A 6,618-nucleotide genomic window follows, 5' to 3' on the forward strand; every position below is an offset into this window, starting at 1 on the left:
TATTGCTTTCAATTAAATGCTGCTCTTTTTTACTTTTTATTTATCAGAGAATCTTGAAAAAAAAAAAAAAATGTATCATGGTTTTCACAAAAAATATCAGGAGCACAACTGTTTTCAACCTTGATAATAATATGAAATGTTTATTGAGCACCATATCAGCATATCAGAATGATTTATGAAGGATGAAATTCAGCTTTGCCATCACAGCAATAAATGACATTTAAAAAATATATTGAAATAGAAAACATTTACTTTAAACTGTACTATTTCACAATATTAATTGTTAATATTAAGTTTTTAATGTATTTTTGATCAAATAAATTTAGATTATTCTAAAAAAAAAAAAAACATTAAAAATGCATTTAATAAAGACATAAATAAATTTAATAAATACATTAAAAAAAAAAAAAAAGTTATTTTTATATTTTTGGGGTGAAAATTCAATAATGTTAGTGTGGTACAACTGTCATGATATTGTAAAGAAGAAAAAAACTTTATTAAAAGAAAAAATGTCAATAAGTTTCTTAAAATAGCAGATTTGACATTGAAATGACAAGAGAAGGTAGTTCAGGTTACACTATGTAATGTGGTGCGACTCCCCAAAATGTAATAATTCATGACATTTGTAAAGATACATTATTGAAAATATATTTAAAAACATTTTTGTGTACAGTGACATATATTGAAGACATAAGGAAAAAGTTGTGCTACTATTTGCTTGATGGTTATACCACATGAAATTTTTAGATTCATTGTAATTTTTCTTGAAAATGGTATATAAAGCTAAAGGTGCCGTAGAACGTCTTTTTACAAGATGTAATATAAGTCTAAGGTGTCCCCTGAATGTGTCTGTGAAGTTTCAGCTCAAAATACCCCATAGATTTTTTTTTAATAAATTTTTTTAACTGCCTATTTTGGGGCATCATTAAATATGAGCCGATTCAGGCTGCGGCCCCTTTAAATGCTCACTCTCCCCACCCACGGAGCTCGTGATTGCCTTAAACAGCATAAACAAAGTTCACACAGCTAATATAACCCTCAAAATGGATCTTTACAAAGTGTTCGTCATGCAATATGTCTAATCGCGTAAGTATGGTATTTATATGTTTGTTTTCATTTGATTCTGAATGAGTTTGATGGTGCTCCGTGGCTAAAGCTAACATTACACACTGTTGGAGAGACTTATAAAGAATGAAGTTGTGTTTATGCATTATGCAGACTGCAAGTGTTTAAAAATGAAAATAGCGACGGCTCTTGTCTCCGTGAATACAGTAAGAAACGATGGTAACTTTAACCACATTTAACAGTACATTAGCAACATGCTAACGAAAACAATTAGAAAGACAATTTACAAATATCACAAAAAATATCATGTAATCATGGATCATGTCAGTTATTATCGCTCCATCTGCCATTTTTTGCTATTGTTCTTGCTTGCTTACCTAGTCTGATGATTCAGCTGTGCACATCCAGACGTTAATACTGGCTGTCCTTGAACATGGGCTGGCATATGCAAATATTGGGGGCGTACATATTAATGATCCCGACTGTTACATAACAGTCGGTGTTATGTTGAGATAGACCTGTTCTTCGGAGGTCTTTTAAACAAATGAGATTTATATAAGAAGGAGGAAACAATGGAGTTTGAGATTCACTGTATGTCATTTCCATGTACTGAACTCTTGTTATTCAACTATGCAAAGGTAAATTCAATTTTCAATTCGATGGCACCTTTAAGGACTGGATTTATATATATATTATATGAAAGCAGTAAGCCCCAAGAAGCCGTGGTTTACAGTGAATTTATAACAGCTAAGGGGCGTTGTTAGGCACGACGTGGAGCAGAGTGCCTAAAACCCCCTTAGCTGTTATAAATTCACTGTAAACCACAGCTTCACAGAGCTTATTGCTTTTATAAAACGGATACCACACAATACAAATATTAAAGCCAAAAAATATCTATGCAACTTTCATGAAGTAAAATCATTAAAAGGCTTCCTTCCGCTGGAAAAAATAGTCCCTGACTGTGAACAGCAACAGAAGTTACGTTTATTACGCCAATCTTTGTTGTCTTTATGAGTAAATCACTCAGTCGCAAAGACTTTTATATTGAAACTTGTTGTGAACATGGAACAATATGCAAATGACGAATGCTTTGACTAGTGCTGTCAGTGTCAGCAGGGCATGGGAAATCCCATTAAATGTTAAAAGGACAAGATTGCAGCAGACATTCAAACAGATTTTTTATTATGAACATAGGACTGACCTGAAAGAAAATGCTAAATTTGTACACTCAGTACTCAGTACACTCAGTCACTCGATATATTTCTCACAATACTCTTCTACATAATGCATAATACAGCAGCCACGTGGTACACTTGGGAGCTTTCAGAAAACTCCCAGCCTACAAGCTGTAATTACGAACTCTACGAGGACGTGAACACTTTTTACAAGCTAGAATCTCTTAATTACAGGAATTACGAGGTGGCGTGAACACACCTTTACGTAATGCTGTCCGCTATATGTTTTCAGGAATTTTACAATGTCTTCGAACGCGGCTCAACCAATCAGAATCAAGGGCCGGAACTATCCGTTTTATATAATATAATTGATATAGGGAATCAAAATATCATTAGCTCAGAATAAAAACAATAGAAGTCTATGGAAATTCCCCACTATGATTGAAAAACAAAGCTGTGTGTACGTGAATTTGATCAGAGGCGGCTGCAGGGCACTCACGCACCCCCTTAGAGTCCATGGTGCTCATCTGATTAAAGATTACCTCAAGTACAGGAGAGAGGTAATTAAGCATTACAGGAGGAAGCCTATGAAATTTTTCATCTCCTCCACCATACCCTTTCTCAGCAGATCCAGCTCCCATTTGCAATTTGAACGCCCCCAGCAAAGCATAATAGTTTTCTGCTCTGGTGATTTTGGTTTCACTGTAAACTGCCCTGTTTTCTTTACTTAGCATAACTATGTTGTCTTCTCAAAGCACAGTAGTTTTACACCTTCAATCCTCAAACAAAAGAAACCGGCTCAGCTTCTGAGTAAATGGTAATGTCTTTCGGTTTCTGTTCTGTTCAATTGTTTTATCAGCTTAACCGGATCAGGCTAAACTAAACCCTGTCATCTTGCAGGCAGCGACAGACTCAATATGTCTTATTTTGGCTAGCGATACCAGTTGCCTGTGTGCAGTAGTTGGTATTAGTGTAGAGTGGAAACCATGTGGCAAAAATTCAAGTGACTCTCCTGAACTGTCATTTCTTGAAAATGCTCTCCTTTCCAATATACTGTAACCAAGCAGGTTATATGTGTTTTTTCTTTTCTTTTCTTTTCTTTTTTCTTTTCTTTTCTTTTCTTTTTTCTTTTCTTTTTTTTCTTTTTTTTTGGAAGGTCCCACCTCCGAGATTGCCGATAGTTTAAAACTTTGGTGTGGCACTCAGAGTGGCCTTTTTTATTTTAAATTTTTACTTTATTTTATAGGCATATTTTATAAAAATTTTGTGTTTTCAGTTTGTACAGCATTTTGGCACCATATGTTTACAAAATTATTAAAATGAAAAGATCTAATTTCTTGGTAGATGCTGTTATGTAAAGTCATGATTACACGTAAGTAGCGACAGATCTTTTCTTTTGTGTTTTGACGTTCATCTGAGTGTAACAGCTTATCAAAGAGGAAAAAATGCATGGCGGAGACTTGGTTCTTGTCTTGGTTCACTTGATGAAGGGATTTTGAGATATGTACATTTGAAAAAAAAATGCATTGATGTAGCTTGTCAATCCTGGGCTCAAGGTTAAGTTCAATCAGTCAACTAATCTCTTGTTTTCTTAAAAAAAAAAAAAAAAAAAATCAAGGTTACATTGAGGCGCTTACAATGGGTGTAAATGAGGCCAAAGATTTAAAAACAGAAATGTGAAGTCTATCATTTTATAAAAGCATGTACAATAATTCTTCTGTTATGACATGTGCATTTATTTATTTATTTATTTATTTATTTATTTTTGAGCTGTAAAGGTGTTAAAATAATAATTTTACAGCTGTTTCAGTGTTTTTGAAAAAAAAAACTTCACACAAAAAATGGTCACCCCTCCACGAATACACACTACAGTAATGTTAACACATGTTGTTCTGTTGCTATATTTTTGAAACCGTTAGTATTTTAATGTTTACAGATTGGCCCCATTCACTTCCATTGTAAGTTTCCCCAACTGGAAATTCATTTTTGTGGTAATCAACATTATGCCACAAATGCTGTCGATTGAGCTTTAAGGATAAGTTCAATTTAAAATGAAAATTACCCCAAGCTTTACTCAGTTGCAAGCCATATTAGGTGTATATGACTTTTTTCTTTCTGATGAACACAATCGGAGTTATATTAATAAATATCCTGACGCATCCGAGCTTTATAATGGCAGTGAACTGGACCAATGAGTATGAAGCTCAACAAAGTGCATCCATCCATCATAAACGCACTCCACACGGCTCCGGGGGTTAATAAAGGCCTTCTGAAGTGAAGCAATGCGTTTGTATAAGAAAAATATCCTTATTTAACAAGTTATAAAGTAAAATATCTAGCTTCTGCCAGACCGCCTTCCGTATTTAAGAAAGTGTAGCGCCTCTCGCAGTTCAAAAAGCTTACGCTACGTCCTACGTCTTCCGTATTCAAATTACGAAAAAAGCTTAACTGACGCGATGTGAGTTACGCATTTTCCGTAAGTTGAATACAGAAGGCGGTCTGGTGGAAGCTATATATTTTACTTAACTTGTTAAATATGGGTATTTTTACACAAATGCATTGCTTCGCTTCAGCAGGTTTATGATGGATGGATGCACTTTCTTGAGCTTCATACGCTTTGGTCCCTTTCACTGCCATTATAAAGCTTGGATGTATCAGGATATTTATTAATATAACTCTGATTGTGTTCATCAGAAAGAAGAAAGTCGTATACACCTAGGATGGCTTGAGGGTGAGTAAAGCTTGGGGTGATTTTCATTTTAAAGTGAACTACTCCTTAAACTAGTACTGAACTCTGAATATTACTTAAACATGAGCGAATAGAACAATGTACACTTCATAATGGCTGGGGTTCTGCATCTTTAGACAGCTTAGAGCACTGATTGGTTGGGGCTTTTAACCGATATATCTGAGAACTTGGCACACACTGGGATAAAGCCCAAACCCCCAGTGCTCTGGATGATGAAGGGCTTTCCAATCTTCTCATCGAATCTCTGTCCGACCCTGTCGAATACCTCTCGAGAAAGAGAAAGAAGGATCTTGAAACATGCGGCATCATGCCATCATTAGCTGTGGATGAAGCTGTTCGTTGAGAGTAATACTGTTTAAATGGAATTATAAGTGATCAGAGAAATAACCTCGGGGACTGAAGGCTCTCGTGGCTTCCATCAACTCCTTCTGAACCCTCCAACTATACCGTACCAACACAAGCAAGGAGTCTTAAAGAATTATTCATACAAAGTCTTTAGATATTCACAAATGTGGATACTTGAAAAACGGTGATGTACATTTGCGCTTGTTGCGATAATTAGCTCGGGATTACAAAGCCTATCATTTACCGCCTGTGAAAATGAATGTGACGTTCTGTAGCTTTTTCTTTCTTTGCTGAAAGCCTAATTTCGAGTCTACGTTTAACACAGGCCCAGTCAAAGACAGGGTTCAGTCTCACTGTGAGGGGGGAAAAAATTATCTTTAAGAAGAAGAAAATTTATTCAAGAAATGAAATGTAGCGGATTTGAACAGAGCCGTTCTGCGAGGGCACCGTAAAGGATTAGCCCTATTCTTCTCAGAAGGTCGCTGACAGCTATTGCGCAAAAGTACTTGGTTATTTTCTATTACAGCTCGGACCGAGAAAAAATTCAATCGTCGTCGAGGTCTCCCAGTGTGAAAGGAAAGTCTGTGTGGCACTGCTGAATAGGGCTCTCACTCTCTCCATCTTCCCTCAGGCAGTCACTCTCTTTAGTTCTCCTATTAGCTTCTTCTGCACTTCTCCCTCACGTCTGGTTGTTTTATCCGACACTAATGCCAGATGCCATGTCGTAGTCCATATTATTATCCCAAGGCCTGTACGAACCTTCAATATGATTCCTATAAGGCCCTGTGTGTGCCTCTGGGACTGCCGCTCAATTCCTCCATCTACTATTTACTTGATTAAATGGGATTTTTCTTTATCAACTCTAATCAGACTCTGTGAGTAGTCAAAGAGAGAATGAAAGAAATGCCAACAGAGAGAGAAAAAGAGGAACTGAGAGCTAGGGCAGGAGGGAGCGTAGCCTTTGCATTCCCCAATCTGATTTGATGGGATTTACTTGTGACTATCAATGTTTACTCATCTGTTGTGCTCTGAGCTGTAACTCAAACAACAGGACACGTATACAAAGAGTGAGGCCGAGAGAGAGAAAAAGGGTGAAAAGGGTGTGAACATAAATTCCACTGAATGAAACTTGTTAACATGCCCTCACTTCAAAACCACACTCATTCGCTGTGACAGTTTATGTTGCGAACCATTCAACTGACATCTGTCGCTGGCCAATGGGAATCAGACTGATGATTGATATATGGGTATGTGCAACCTGACAACTAGAGCACTGGTTCCCTT

The sequence above is a fragment of the Megalobrama amblycephala genome, linkage group LG13 (genome assembly GCF_018812025.1).
Source record: "Megalobrama amblycephala isolate DHTTF-2021 linkage group LG13, ASM1881202v1, whole genome shotgun sequence".
In the NCBI taxonomy this organism is placed as follows: domain Eukaryota; kingdom Metazoa; phylum Chordata; class Actinopteri; order Cypriniformes; family Xenocyprididae; genus Megalobrama; species Megalobrama amblycephala.